This window comes from Dendrobates tinctorius, unplaced genomic scaffold, assembly GCF_039654945.1.
Source record: "Dendrobates tinctorius isolate UK_male_01 unplaced genomic scaffold, ASM3965494v1 ptg000231l, whole genome shotgun sequence".
NCBI lineage: Eukaryota > Metazoa > Chordata > Amphibia > Anura > Dendrobatidae > Dendrobates > Dendrobates tinctorius.
In genome coordinates this window covers 2,014,870-2,031,010 of record NW_027361898.1, presented here as the reverse complement: position 1 = coordinate 2,031,010, position 16,141 = coordinate 2,014,870, and the positions used below count along the sequence as shown (strand labels likewise).

Below are 16,141 nucleotides of genomic sequence, written 5' to 3'. Positions count from 1 at the left end.
ACGTGATTGCACAAAGGTGAGAAAGGGTACCGTATCCCCGGGTAACATGTATGGATAGCGTACACATTCAAAATATATGTCTATACATCAGGAGGCAGTCTCAGACGGTGTTAGGCCCAGTATGGCTTGCACGTGATTGCACAAAGGTGAGAAAGGGTACCGTATCCCCGGATAACATGTATGGATAGTGTACACATTCAAAATATATGTCTATACATCAGGAGGCAGTCTCAGACGGTGTTAGGCCCAGTATGGCTTGCACGTGATTGCACAAAGGTGAGAAAGGGTACCGTATCCCCGGATAACGTATGGATAGCGTACACATTCAAAATATATGTCTATACATCAGGAGGCAGGCTCAGACGGTGTTAGGCCCAGTATGGCTTGCACGTGATTGCACAAAGGTGAGAAAGGGTACCGTATCCCCGGATAACATGTATGGATAGCGTACACATTCAAAATATATGTTTATACATCAGGAGGCAGGCTCAGACGGTGTCAGGCCCAGTATGGATATGACGGCCCAGACTACACAGCGGAGGAGCAGGGAGAGGTAAAGATTGCAAATGCTGGGGCCCTGCCCAAGCAAGGGGGGCCCACTCGTGGGCGTCGGTACTGGCACTGAGCCCCTCATAGTACGGCGGTGTGTCTGACGGCGGGTGTGCACCACCACCGTCAGAGACACTTGATTGCACTATGAGGGACCCTGTGCCAGTGCCCGCACCCAAGAGTCGGCCTACCCACCTGTCCAGGGCAACTGCACTCGCACGGTGTCGTGCGCTAGGTGGTGACCCCGGCCATGGGGGGGGAGGCAGCACAGTTAGGGAGTTTTAGAAAGTGGCATATGTTGATGTTGGACATTCAGCTGAAGCAAAAGGCGAAATAGGTCAAGTCCCAGGAAGAGGTGGACCAAAGCAAGCCATTTTTCTGTCACCCTATGTGTCATCAGGGGAAGGTGGGACAAAATCCTTGGAAACCCATGCATGGTTCATTTTAATGAAGGTTAGATCATCCACATTTTGGGTTGACAGACGGGTCCTTTTTTCTGTCAGGATTGATCCAGCTGCACTGAAGACTCTTTCCGATAGCACACTTGCAGCTGGGCAAGCGAGCTCCTGTAAGGCATATTGTGCCAATTCAGGCCAGGTGTCCAGTTTAGCGGCCCAATAGTCAAAGGGGAATGACCTGTGTGGGAGAACATCGATATGGGAGGAAAAGTAGTTTGTAACCATAGTTGACAACTGCTGTCTCCTGTCACTTTCCATCGATGCAGTATTACCAGTTGTGTGAGCGGTACTTGAAAAATCAGTCCACAACATTGTCATGAAACCCCTGTCTCCAACGCCACTTCTGCTGTGTGCACCATGAACACCTCTGCCAAGCTGCCCCCGGCCCGTACGGCTCGTGTGAGAACCATCACCGCTGCTGTGTGCTGGGAATGCCTCAAGCAACCGATTTACCAGAGTTGCTTGTTTATTAGCCAATATTAGGTCAAGGTTCTCCTGTGGCATGATGTTTTGTAATTTGCCTTTATAGCGTGGATCCAGGATGCTGGCCAACCAGTAGTCGTCATCGTTCATCATTTTGGCAATGTGGGGGTCCCTTTTTAGGATCTGCAAGGCATAATCTGACATGTGGGCCAATGTTCCCGGTGTCAATGATGCACTGCGAGTGCTGGGTGGAGGAGCACTTTCTGGCAAATCCACATCCCTCCAGTCACGCACAAACCCTGTACCAGACCTTGCCACGCCAACATTTTCACTTGCCCCACGAGATGCATCCTCCTCCCCTAAGTAATCATCCCCATCATCATCCTCTTCCTCCTCTTCTTCCTCCACCTCGTCCAGGAGAGGTCCCTGAGCAGACAATGGCTGAATGTCATCAAGGATTCCCTCCTCTTCCTCATCAACATTGGCTGCAGACGCCTGCTCCTTAAGGCGTGTCAAAGTTTGCATGAGCAGACGCATAAGTGGGATGCTCATGCTTGGGATGGCGTCGTCTGCGCTTACCAGCCGTGTGCATTCCTCAAAACACTGAAGGACTTTACAGAGGTCTTTCAGCTTCGACCACTGCACACCTGTCAACTCCATGTCTGCTCTCAAAGTGCCTGGCCGTGTATCCTCCCACAAATGCATTATGGCCTGCCTCTGCTCGCACAGCCGCTCCACCATGCGCAGGGTGGAGTTCCACCTTGTTGCAATGTCGATAATGAGGCGGTGGTTGGGAAGGTGGAGCAATCGCTGCAGCTTCTGCATACGAACGGAGTGTACAGGCGACCGGCGGATGTGCGCGCACAGTCCGCACCTTCTGGAGCAGGGCTGTTAACTCCGGATAATTTTTGAGGAAGCACTGCACCACCAGGTTCAAGGTGTGAGCCAAGCAAGGTATGTGGCTGAGTTTTGAAAGGGCTATGGCTGCCACAAAACTACGGCCGTTATCACTAACTACCTTGCCTGCCTCAAGATGTACACTGCCCAGCCATGACTCAGTTTGTCGCTTCAAGTACTCGGCCAGCACCTCGGCGGTGTGTCTGTCACCCAAATACATCATCTGCAACACAGCCTGCTGACGCTTTCCACTAGCTGCTCGATAGGGGGACAGCTTTCGCTTCTGGAGGAGGAGGGTCGAACGCCTACAGCCAACTGTTTCCTATACCGTGGGCTAGGCAGCACTGTCCCACCACCGCTGTCCCCTGTGGACCCTGCATCCACCACATTAACCCAGTGCGCAGTGATGGACACGTAACGGCCCTGGCCATGCCGACTGGACCATGCATCAGTTGTGAGGTGCACCTTTCCACTCACTGACTGCTTGAGTGCATGGACAATGCGGTCTTTTACATGATGGTGGAGGGCTGGGATGGCTTTGCGAGAGAAGAAGTGGCGACTGGGTAGGTCATAGCGTGGTACCGCATAGGCCATGAGTTCGCGGAAAGCTGCGCTTTCCACCAACCGATAGGGCATCATCTCAAACGAGATTAGTTTGGCAATGTGGGCGTTCAAACCCAGTGTACGTGGATGAGAGACTGAGTACCTTCTTGACCTACTCATAGTGTCTGGGAGGGTGAGCTGGACTTGAGAGCTGCATATGGTGGAAGTATCGGTGGACAGGGCGGACTGAGAGAGGGTTGATGATGGTGATGGAGTTGGTGTTCTTTCTGATGGCCTAGATTCAGTATTTCGTTGATATAACAGTGGGATTCCCTGACTGCTGTGGCCTTGCAACGACACCTCAACATTTGCTGCTGTGCTAACCGGTGGGCTTACAGTGGGGGAAACAATGTAGCATTGTTGACTACCTTCTTTGTGATCAGTTGCACATGTGGTACTTGAGGTTTGGTGTTGTGTCCACGCTTGCAAGTGCATGCTGGTTAAATGTCTAAGCATGCAACTGGTATTCAAATTTTTTAGATTTTTCCCTCGGCTAAAGGTCTTTGCGCACTTCTTACAGATAACCTTGGCCTGATCATGAGGATTTTGTTCAAAAAAGTGCCACACTGCACTCTTCCTACTTTGGCAGACATTTTGCGGCCTAGCACGCTGTGATCTTTTGACCGTCTGGACAAGCTGTCCAGCAACTCTTTTGATTTTTGGAACCTGTCTTTGGAGTGCTCCGGGCCTGCCAGATAACAGCTGTTGCGATGTCGATGTCTGCTGTGGATGCTCCTCCTCATCTGAGCTATTGGAAGCAGCACCCTCTTCCCCCAATGGATGCCAATCTGGGTCAACAACTGGGTCATCCATCACCTCCTCTTCAATGTCATGTGCACCTTCCTCTGTGTCACCGTGTATGGTGGTATAGTGTGCGGGAAGGGGCACCTGAGTCTCATCAGGGTCAGAATCTGGCTCTGTACACTGCGAGGACAATGTAGTGCTCTGAGTGAATGTACCAGCAGAATCATCTATCAGCAGCTGTGCATCAGTGCACTCCATGTCAGATTCTTCTTGGCCTGGGTAATTCACCATTTCACTTGATAATCCAGGCATGGTATGTGAAAACAGCTCCATGGAGTAATCAGTAGTATGGCCTGCGTCATCCTTCAATCTTGGTTGGGGTGAAGGACACAAGGAAAGGTGTGGTTCATGAACATGAGCCTCCAATGACGACTCAGTGCTTTTATTTTTTACAACTTCAGAAGAGGAGGCGATAGAGCTTGAGGCTGAGTCAGCAATGTAAGACAAAACTTTTTCCTGAAGCTCTGGCTTTAAAAGCGGTTTGCCAACTCCTAGAAAACTAAGCCTTCGAGGCATTGTGGAGCCAGACGATGACGCAGGCTCAACACCTGCATTCGGTCCTATTTTGCTTTTGCCACTACCATCAGATCCACCACCAACACCATCATTACCAGCTGCCAACCCCCGCCCAATTCCACAGCCTCTTCCACCAGCCTTCCTCATTTTTGGTAGAAATGTAGACAAAATCCAACAAACTATATAGTAATGTAAAACAAGGTGTCTATAGGACAGGGGAGATTTTGAATTTCTGCAGACACTAGTGGACACTGGACACTTTTGGATTGTGTGAGGCCCACAGAATATCAGAGCGCTATGTCACAGGCTCGATGGCACAGGTGTGAAAAAAGTGACTAGAGGATAAGGGAGATTTTGAATTTCTGCAGACACTAGTGGACACTGGACACTTTTGGATTGTGTGAGGCCCACTGAATATCAGAGCGCTATGTCACAGGCTCGATGGCACAGGTGTGAAAAAAGTGACTACAGGATAAGGGAGATTTTGAATTTCTGCAGACACTAGTGGACACTGGACACTTTTGGATTGTGTGAGGCCCACTGAATATCAGAGCGCTATGTCACAGGCTCGATGGCACAGGTGTGAAAAAAGTGACTACAGGATAAGGGAGATTTTGAATTTCTGCACACACTAGTGGACACTGGACACTTTTGGATTGTGTGAGGCCCACTGAAGATCAGAATGCTATGTCACAGGCTCGATGGCACAGGTGTGAAAAAAGTGACTACAGGATAAGGGAGATTTTGAATTTCTGCAGACACTAGTGGACACTGGACACTTTTGGATTGTGTGAGGCCCACTGAATATCAGAGCGCTATGTCACAGGCTCGATGGCACAGGTGTGAAAAAAGTGACTACAGGATAAGGGAGATTTTGAATTTCTGCAGACGCTAGTGGACACTGGACACTTTTGGATTGTGTGAGGCCCACTGAATATCAGAGCGCTATGTCACAGGCTCGATGGCACAGGTGTGAAAAAAGTGACTACAGGATAAGGGAGATTTTGAATTTCTGCAGACACTAGTGGACACTGGATACTTTTGGATTGTGTGAGGCCCACTGAATATCAGAGCGCTATGTCACAGGCTTGATGGCACAGGTGTGAAAAAAGTGACTACAGGATAAGGGAGATTTTGAATTTCTGCAGACACTAGTGGACACTGGACACTTTTGGATTGTGTGAGGCCCACTGAATATCAGAGCGCTATGTCACAGGCTCGATGGCACAGGTGTGAAAAAAGTGACTACAGGATAAGGGAGATTTTGAATTTCTGCAGACACTAGTGGACACTGGACACTTTTGGATTGTGTGAGGCCCACTGAATATCAGAGCGCTATGTCACAGGCTCGATGGCACAGGTGTGAAAAAAATGACTACAGGATAAGGGAGATTTTGAATTTCTGCAGACACTAGTGGACACTGGACACTTTTGGATTGTGTGAGGCCCACTGAATATCAGAGTGCTATGTCACAGGCTCGATGGCACAGGTGTGAAAAAAGTGACTACAGGATAAGGGAGATTTTGAATTTCTGCAGACACTAGTGGACACTGGACACTTTTGGATTGTGTGAGGCCCACTGAATATCAGAGCGCTATGTCACAGGCTCGATGGCACAGGTGTGAAAAAAGTGACTACAGGATAAGGGAGATTTTGAATTTCTGCAGACACTAGTGGACACTGGACACTTTTGGATTGTGTGAGGCCCACTGAATATCAGAGCGCTATGTCACAGGCTCGATGGCACAGGTGTGAAAAAAGTGACTACAGGATAAAGGAGATTTTGAATTTCTGCAGACACTAGTGGACACTGGACACTTTTGGATTGTGTGAGGCCCACTGAATATCAGAGCGCTATGTCACAGGCTCGATGGCACAGGTGTGAAAAAAGTGACTACAGGATAAGGGAGATTTTGAATTTCTGCAGACACTAGTGGACACTGGACACTTTTGGATTGTGTGAGGCCCACTGACGCTGTATGGTGTGAAAAAATGCACGCTCAGTACCTCAGCAGGACAAAAAAAAAAATTGGGATTGCTTTTAAAAAAGCAGTTTGCAGAGCAGTGGGTAAACAGCAATACAGCTGTCAGGAAGCCTTAGAAGGCAGCCTAACAACCAACACCGCTGATCCACCACAATATAGCCTCCCCTTGCACTGCACACACAGTGACTGGTGTGTTGTACAGGCAAAATCGCTAGCAGCAGAAGCAGTTTTTTTTCTTCTTCCCTGCCTAACGCTCTCCCTACAGAATCAGCAACCTCTCCCTATGCTAAGATCGGCAGAAGTAAGATGGCGGTCGGCGTGCACGCCCTTTTATAACCCCTGTGACGCCCACCAAAGCAAGCCAATCACTTGCATGCCCTTCTGAAAGATGGTGGTGACCCCTGTCTATGTCATCACGTTGCCCACAGTGTCCGTGGATCCTGATTGACTGAAAAAGCGCAAAACAAACTTTTGAAACGCGACTTTGGCGCGTAAGTCGCCGACCTCGTGGCCGACCTCATCCTAGGGTCGGGTTTCGTTTCATGAAACGCGACTTTTGAAATTTTTCGACCCGTTTCGCTCAACTCTAGTGATCGCCATTATACCGTGGGGGTTTCGCCAAACGGGGTGGTGGGTGCGGGGTCACCGCCTGGGCTGGGGTAGAAGCCACGGTCTGGAGGCCCAGGAGGCAGTTATCCACTGAGGCCCTGTAATATAAAATATGGGCCTGAGTGTCGTGCTGCTGTGCGAGCTCCTGCTGGAGACCCACCATCTGAGGGGTGCTTGCAGGGTCAGAGGCCAGTAAGGAGGACAGACGGGAATCCATAGATTTGAGGAAGGACATTATCCTCGTCTGATTCTCCCGTAAGAACAGGAGTTCCTTTTGAGTCGGGGTCGAGGTACCAGAGGGGTCCATGGCTTGACTATACTGTGAGGCTGGAGTGCTCTGGGGGTTGAACCCTCAGGACCGCGACGACGAACCTCCCTCGGGCGAGCTGGCCAGGTGTGCCTCCCCCTATACAGGGAGTGTTAGGGGCAGGCCCAGGGGAGACCATCACCGCGGAAGCTGATACCTGGGGACAGCCGGAGGGAAACACAGGCGGAGGCCATACTGGCGGGCAGTAGGGAGAAGGCAACGACCTCAGGGGAGACTGCTGTAGCCGCGGGGACGGAGGTAGATGGCAAGGGAGGAGGCTGGAACGGGCTCTGGGAGAGACGCTGGAAGAGGCGGACACAAGCTGGAACGGACAGGACGTAGAAGGGAACACAGGGAGGTCACAAGTGGAGAACAAGCAGAGGACTAGGAAGGGTACAGAGCGCAGAGACAGGGGAAACGCAGGAGAGCGTGGACTCGAGATCAAGCGTGGACCCGAGATCAAGTGTGAACCACAATTGATAGGCTCAGAGCATGGGGTGAGGCTACCTGATATAGGTCACGCTGCAGGACTTCCGGGTCAGGGTGCATGCAGCTTTATGGAGGCCAAGGAATAGGGCGGCTCAGTCTGAGAGAGGCATGCCTTAATGCGTCGCACGATGTGCGCCTGCGTACCTGACAGGGGACGGAGGCCGACCGCAGGACAGGAAGGGAGGACGTTGATTGACGTGCGCATGCAGTGGGGGCGGCCGAGAGAGCCGGGAGTGCCGAGGAGCTCTGGGCGGTGCAGGGACCAGGGAGGCGGCAGGAGCCGCTGGCGCCGTGACAGCGGGAGCTGTGGCGGAGGCAGCCAGAGCAGCGGCCGCAGAAGCAGCAGGGAGAGCGGGAGCCGTGGAACAGACGGTAGGCGTGACATTAGCTAGGTGGATTAGGGAAGCAATTTCTTTAGCCTATACAGCAAGTGATTGTCACGTGTACCTGTCCTGTGTGACATGACCCGCAGATCGGTAACTAAAACAACGAGACTGTCACGTATACCTGTCCTGTGTGACACGACCCGCAGGTCGGTAACTGAAACAACAAGACAAAAGGGGAACATCGGGGAAACAGTTACAACGGTGGGCCCTGCAATAGGGAACGGGGACGTGGAGATGTCCTGAACTCCTGAGGCAGTGTCCCTGAACACTGCTAACGTTCCCTATACAGGCTCTTTTCCTGTTGCCGTGCAGGATACCTGAATCCCTCACTATCCCTGCACCTATCCCTTGCTAGGGAACTGGATAGTGCGGACACTGGTCCCACCGCTGCACTAATACACACGAAGGAAAAAGGGGAAAGCACCAAAACACTTATCTTTCTCTGCTGCAGTCACCAACAGCAGAGTGCAGCACCAGATCAGCTTTCAGCAGTGGCTTGACACCTCAGAGCCAGCTGCTACTTTCACCATCTTTCTCTGCTGCAGTCACCAGGCAGCAGAGTTCATCATCAGATTAAGGCTAAGTGCACACGTTGCATATTACAAGCAGAATTTTCCTGATAAAAAACGCATTTCCAGCTCCCAGATACCGCATGCATTTTTTTTGTGGTTTTAAATGCGGTTTATGTGCGTTTTTCATGCGTTTTTTTTGGTGCGGTTTTTTGGCCGGTTTGTAAGCGTTTGCAACAACAGACAAAGTTGAATGGCAGGAAAAAAAAAGTTTTATGAAGTCATTTCCTGTTACAACCCCTATTCTACATTTTTTTTGCTAATTGCAAGACAGTGAAGATGCCTCCATTGCAGAGCCTGTGTTTGAACCCAGAAATGATGCTTATTTTGCACCTTACAACATTGATTTTGCTATACCACCACATTAACGAGCAGGTAATGCAGGATTCCAGTAGCTTTTTGTCATGTACTGCATCTATCGTTTCTTGTATCATCTCATTGAGCGCGTCTATGCGCATGCATGGCGTGCACATGATCTTGTCTTTTCCTGTGCTTAATGTGCATTTATGCACAGGTGTCTTTCGTGTGCATTGACAGGGTTCACATTGCGTTAGGGGACAATTTTATGACGGATACGTTACATAGTGGCAATATGTAATGGATGCCTTAAGTCCGCCATTGCCCACAATGAAAATAATGCATCATAAGGCATGTCCAAATCGCAATGTGTTATCAAGTAGATGATGCACCTTTCAATGCTGCTTTCCATTTTTTGGCTGCGTTGGTGAACGCACTTGTTTGCTGTGCCTATAAAACTGTTTGTGCAATTGCTAGGTAGCGCATGTTACCTGGGCGGTACCATATGTTTATGCAATCGCTACGTCAATAATGATACTGCATGCAAAATGTTTGCTGTAATGCCCTGTAAACCGAGCCTGGCCTGCATTGCTCAAAGTTTCTTTTTTGTGTCTGACGAAAGTTTTTAAAAAAAAGCGGAATGTAACCAATGAAAGCGCAATGGTCTATGGAAATGCAGCGTTCGCATGCACATGTGTTTGTTTGTGTTATAGTGCGCATGCATTTTTTACGTTCAGATTTGTAGATACTGTATTTTACTAGGTTGCTAGGGCGCATAAAAAATTCAAGCGCGTGCAACTACTTTTATATTACATTGTTTTTTTTGGCACACAATGCGCCTTCAAAAATAATGCTAATGTTAAAGTACCGTAATCTTAATGTCCGTATATTTCTTTACGGTTCTTTTGATGTACTTGGGACTCATATTAAATTCTCCCATAGGAGCGATGTCGTACGAGGAGGAGTAAGAGGAGGACAGCTTCCAAAAGAATGTGGGTGCACCCAATTGCTCAAGAGCATGTGGACAAGGGCCACTTCAATCTTCTTTACCAGGATTTAAGGAAGTAAGATATAGTAGGGCAACTTATGTTTTTTGGAACTCATTGAGCAAAAAATTTTATTAAAATTTGTTTTGTTGTTTGTTCTAATCATGTGCAATACTTACCAGTGTTAATTTTATTTTATTTTTTTCTTGTTTCAGGTATCCAGATAAATTTGTCCAATTCTGCCGGCTGACAATACCAGCATTTGATCGCCTACTCGACCTTCTTTCACCCGACTTAAATTATCAAGAAACAGTCATGCGAAGACCCATCTCTGCTGCGGAAAGGCTGCTCATCACCTTACTGTAAATTTTATTTTTTTGGGGTTACACATTTTACCCCTCTAAAGATCCCATGAAACATAAAACAGATGAACGTGAAATATTTTCCCAAGAAAAAAAAAAAACTTTGAGACATGGCTATGTATCTGAAGTATTGCGGTATATTTTTCAGTAAAAACATAGAGGTGCTTGCATCAAAACCTAGGAATCTTTCAAAGTGATAAAAAAAAATGCAGCACTACACACTACAGGGGAAAAATAGTGTCTTTATTTAACATGTATTTCATCAATACATACGCGTATGTAGACATGCTGGACGTTAGAGGAATGCTAGGGGAGGGAGGTGCGTGACTACGGGTGTTTATCGCTTACTCGATTAAACTCTCTTCCACGGGTACAGGACACGTAGAAGGGATACATAGCGAAAAGGCCAATCCAATAACGTCCTGCATGCATATTATCCTTTATTTGTATTTTTTTGCTTTACTTACACTTTTTTTATTTTTTCAGGTATTTGGCCACAGGAGAGAGCTACACATCACTGCACCTCCAATTTAGGGTTGGTAAATCCACCATCTCTCAAATTGTGAGGTGTACACGTGCCGTGATCTGGCAGAAGTTGCAGCCCATCGTCATGCCATCGCCGACCGAGGAGACTTGGCTGCAGGTCACAGCAGGCTTTCAGTCTGTGGCCAATTTCCCAAACTGCATAGGTGCAGTTGATGGTAAACATGTAAGAGTGCAGGAGCCACCACGATCAGGATCACGCTTCTTTAATTATAAGGCTGGAGTCACACACAACCATTAAAAAATCGGTCCAATTTTAACGGTACGAAATCGCACAAAGAATTCTTGTCCAGGGATCCGTCTGTCATCCCATTTTCCGGCGATGAACCGATTTTTTTCGCATCTAAGCATCAAATTGACATCCAATGCCAAATGCTCTTTCCTGTTGACCTGGAGAAGTCTTGCGATTTAATCGCAAGTCACACGTGTGGTGCGTTTTCAATGCGATTTTTAATCGCATCCATAGACTTGCATTGGCGAATCCGATCCAAAAATGAACGGATCCGATAAAAAAAACGCATGATGGGAGCAGCACCATAGAATAACATTGGGACGAATGCAATGTGATTTTTTTATCGCATTGCATTCGTCCGATTTAATCGCTAGTGTGACTCCGGCCTAAGAAGTATTTCTCAGTGGTACTGATGGCGGTGGCTGATGCACATTACAAAGTTGTTGCCATCGACGGTGCCTATGGTAGTACTGGGGATTCTCGGGTGTTGCGATCATCTCAGATCGGACTGCAAATTCTTCAACATGGCGGAACGCTTCCAGCCCCAAGACCTTTGCCAGGTTCAACTATTCCAGTGCCTTTTGTGATGGTATCGGATGAGGTGTTTCCCTTAAAGACCAACCTGCTGCGCCCATACCCACGAAGGACACTGAATGACCGGCGGAGGATTTTTAATTATCGGCTGAGCCGTGCACGAAGATATGTGAAATGCACCTTTGGGATCCTGTGTAGTTAGTGGCGCATCTTTCACACAGCCATCCAGTTAGAGACTGACACTGTAATTAAGGCATGCTGTGTACTCCACAACTACCTTCGAGAATACAGAACAGAGGTAGATGAGGAGTCACAGATGTCTGAATTAGTTGCAGTTGCAACCTCGGATCAGGGAAAGCTTTCAAACTCGGGTGTGCGTGTGCGAGAAACCTTCACTGACTACTTCATGAGTCCTGAAGGTGCCGTGCACTGGCAATACTCCAGTGCCGGTGTTGAGCAGCCTGGACAGCAGAGAAGAAATGATGAGTAATCCCAAGCAACCAAGTTCCATGTTGATAAAAATTTTAGGACAAAATGTTAAAAATTAATAAAATTTTTGGTTGGTCAACAGTAAAATCTGGTCTCTGCGAACATCGATTCTTTACACACCACCATTACCCACTATACTCAATTTTCACATCATATATACTATTATTTTTTAAAATTTCAACATATAGCACATGGTGCGGTACTTTACAAGGGAAGGGGTAACATACCAAATATCACTACAGTACACAAAGGAGGCATTTGTTTGGGGTGTCACAGCAGCACTTTAGTTGGTTGAGCTGGTAGCTCCAATAGTGGTGAGGAGGCAGCGAGTAGTCAGCAGAGTATCTGTCCACAGCTCAGGTTATGGAAGTTTGCGTTGTCCGTAGTGGGTGTATGAATGGCTAAAAAATAGTTACCTCTGTTTGTGTTTGTGGGATAATGAAGAAACAAGGTATGAAAAGTTGGGCGGTCTAGTAGAGGAGAGGACTCATTTCAATGAATGTTTTTTTGGATTGCTTACAGTGAGTTAGTCTTTGGCACAAAAAAATTCACACATACACTGAGTCTTGAAACCATTTTTTTTATATAAACAGTATCAAAATTGTAGAAAATACATATAAAAACACTGTATGAAACATACTTCAACTGCACAACAAACATTGTCGGAATAAATTTTACCCTGTCAACAGGACAGGCAAGGTGTCTGGTGGCTACGTGGGTTTTTTGACCAGACAAATTGGTTGTTGATTAACCGAACCTCAAAACTCATGGTAGTCTGGATCATAACTATACGATGGATATAGGCTTTGAGACAACACCTGACTCATTGGAGAGTTTCCATGTTGACCACTACTTTGGGATGAATTTGGGCGGCCATAAACAAATGAATCAGGATGGTCAGTACGTAAGGATGGCGCCTGCCCAAACCGCTGCGATGCAGCTGCTGCTGGTTTTGGAGGCACACTGCGGGGATTAAAAAGGTTCATAATCCCACTGATTATGTCATTGGACGGTGGTAAATTTGATGGTGTGTCAATAGACATTATAAGTACATTTACAGCTGACATTATTAGATTCCGACGGTCCCGTGGCATGGACCTCAGGCGGCTGGCTATGTTTATCCCAAAAGTGTCGAGGTCATCCTGATGTCTTACATTATCAATAAGACTGAGGGTTCGGCTAGTGAGTTGTTCAATTTGTACTAGTGGAAGTCTCAGTTGTTGTCCCTTTTTTTGGTGCCACCCTTGTCGATGCAACGGAACGGCCAGAACCTGCCCGCATCCAAGTGCGCCTTGACACACCACCAGCTGAGCTACTGGTAGCGACAGATGCAGGAGCAGCAGAAGTGGAGGCAGATGCCAATGCCACGTCAGAGGACACACTGGTGTCCAAAAAAGAATCAGAGCAAGCAGCTTCTGATGCAATGGAGGACATCGCTGAAGAGGGCCTGTCATCCGGAGGAGCTGGAGAGGAAGACATGTCAAAGTCCTGGACCTCCTCGGCCAGACCATGTTCCGGGCTGTTTTGTCCAGGGGCCGTTGATGTGCCTGAACTTATATTTCCATCCGTTCTGTAGAAGGAAGAACAACTAAATTATTATACCAAAAAAAAAAAAAGTTTATAACTAAGAAAAAATATAAATAGATACAGTATAATGGATAAACTCGGGTCTGACAAGAGATTTAAGGGACTTTTTTTGAGCTTAAAATCCACCTCTCGGGTTATAAACAAGTGATCTAAGATGGGTTGCAGCATATGGGGCCATAGTCTATGGCCTAGCATATTGGGGAATAATCTATGGCGCCATAACATGGATCATAATATGGGTCATATTATTATCTTTACCATATTATGGGGCCATTTTTAACCTTTGTGCTGAATTATATGGCCTTATATGTGGATCCTGAATCAATATTGATATGCAATATTGATATTCAATCTTTTTTGGTCCCAATTATGGGGGGCCGAGTATATACGGTATGTTATAATGAATAAGGATGCCTGCGATCCACGAGCAAATTGTTCATGTTTTTTTTTTTTAAAAGGTTGCATTATTCTATTTATATCTTTAAGCTGAGTCTCGACTTCCGCATACCCAAACTCAATATTCCCCCTTTGTCTTGTGAAAGAGACACACCGCCCTACTACAAAAATTATTCAACATCGTCACATCTGACAAACATAACGGCATACTATCACAATGACCAATCGTAATCTCGAGCCACCGGACCACTAACAAAAATATCCAGTATCGTGACATTACCCAGACACAACACAAGTATTCAATGCGCAATTTACCTCCGCAAATTCCTGCTTGTTAAAATAAACTGCAGGAGATCTGCATATGGAACCTTCTTTCTAGGAGGTGAACTTCCACTCGGTGTCTTCATTGACTTGACCAGCCTGTCCGTTATGGAGCGCCATCGATTTTTCACATCATCCACTGCAATAAAATCAAATAAAAACAATCATGTACTTTCAAAAATTACAGGACAACTTTTAAAATTTGTACTCATAATGCAAACTTACTAATCTGTTTTTTGCCTGCTCTTGGCAGGTCAGGCCACTGCGGATATATTTCGGTCACAATTGCTGGCCAAGCATCCCTTTTATTGTTGGATCCCTTGTATGCCTCGCTGGCGCGGTCCCACACTTCCGGATGTTTTTCTATCTAAAAAATGAATAATCCATGTTAATACCTGTTATTTAAAAATAATTTGAAATCAAAAAGTCTGTTTAGTCTCTATATTTGGTCAACACATGTAGCGATATATATCCACACTGAAACACACCCACCAAACCAATGTCGATATGTTGGAATCCTGCTAGACCTTCACACAAAAGCCAAAAGCAACCCTACACGGCTCTTTCAACATAATCTCCGTCACCACTTGAACCGCGTGTAACCATTTGAACGCTGATTCAGAGCAGGAAGCATGTTTCAAATTTCCACCGATGTCACTATACGTGATGCATAACCCTTGGCCTATCTCTTTTCCTCACATTATACCCAACCATAGGCCCAAGCATACTCTGAGGCCAAAGCCTAACCCTCGACATGAACCTAGGCATAGAGATAACCGTATGCACACGTGGCTATTTTCACACTAGCGCCTTGTATCGCTGGGGTTCATGCGCAATAGACTAAATGCAATAATGCTGCATACGTTTTTCGATTTTGGGTTATAGATGCATGAGCTTATACCATTCTATAGCCATGTTCATGCATGCTATTTCAAAAGCTGAAGTGCGCATGGCCATCCACGCTACTGCGTGTTCTTGGCGCATAAAGGCGCATTATTTTTTTTTATCACAGGTCAGACGGAGGAAAAAATAATACAGGCTGCGTTCGGTGTGCCATGGTGTACTGTACAAAAACAAAAAGAAGCTCCACAAAAAAAAACACATACAAATTGCGTACATCCACAACTCCATGCGCAACAAATTTAAACATAGGGATGCAGGACGCATGCGCATGGACGTGCACGAAATGCAACCCTAAAAACATATTTTTTCCATGCCGAATCATAGGCCTGACCATTACTTTTATTTAAAAAATATATAAACAAGAAAAAAAAAAAACGGTTTACATAAAGTCATCCATGTAATGTCATGGATTATTGGGGTTAATTTTTATTTTTTCTAATTTTGGGTGTCAATTTCAGTTGATACTCCTGAAAAAAAATGGAGTGGGCTCCCGCGCTATTTTTGCCACCAGAGAGGGAAAGCAGGTGAGTGACGGCAGATTTAAATAGCCTAAGAAGGGACCTTTTTTTGGCCCCCCCAGGCTAAAAAAATCTGCCCCCAGGCACCCCATAAAAGGCACATCTGTAAGATGCGCCTTTAATGGCACTTAACCCTCTCTCCTCCCACAGCCGTTGTGCAGTGGCATATGGGGTAATAAGGGGTTAATGTCACATTGAAATTGGAATGTGACATTAAGCCGGGTTAAAAACAGATAGGCGTCAATGAGACGCTGATCCATAATTAACCAGATATTTTTGAAGGGTTAAAAAAATTAACACAGACATTATTTTGAAATTTTTTTATTTAAATAAAGACAACTTGTTTTTGACCATGTTTTATTGAACGCCCAATCCAA

General features: G+C 46.6%; 2 long non-coding RNA genes across 3 annotated transcripts in view; one reads left to right on the top strand and one right to left on the bottom strand.

Annotated features, from left to right (window-relative positions):
• LOC141059813 (uncharacterized) overlaps positions 1–12,110 on the top strand; it is a 55,097-nt gene extending 42,987 nt beyond the window's left edge. For both annotated transcript variants that reach the window (XR_012222603.1, XR_012222602.1), the window contains exons 2-4: positions 9,836–9,957; positions 10,095–10,241; positions 10,728–12,110. This is a non-coding gene — a long non-coding RNA (uncharacterized lncRNA). The remainder of the gene's footprint in view (positions 1–9,835; positions 9,958–10,094; positions 10,242–10,727) is intronic.
• Positions 12,111–12,752: 642 nt separating this feature from the next.
• On the bottom strand, positions 12,753–14,688 carry LOC141059758 (uncharacterized). The gene is made up of 3 exons (XR_012222588.1): positions 14,569–14,688; positions 14,338–14,482; positions 12,753–13,609 (listed from the first exon to the last, which is right to left on the bottom strand). It is a non-coding gene; the product is annotated as an uncharacterized lncRNA (long non-coding RNA).
• Between the last annotated feature and the right edge of the window lie 1,453 nt (positions 14,689–16,141).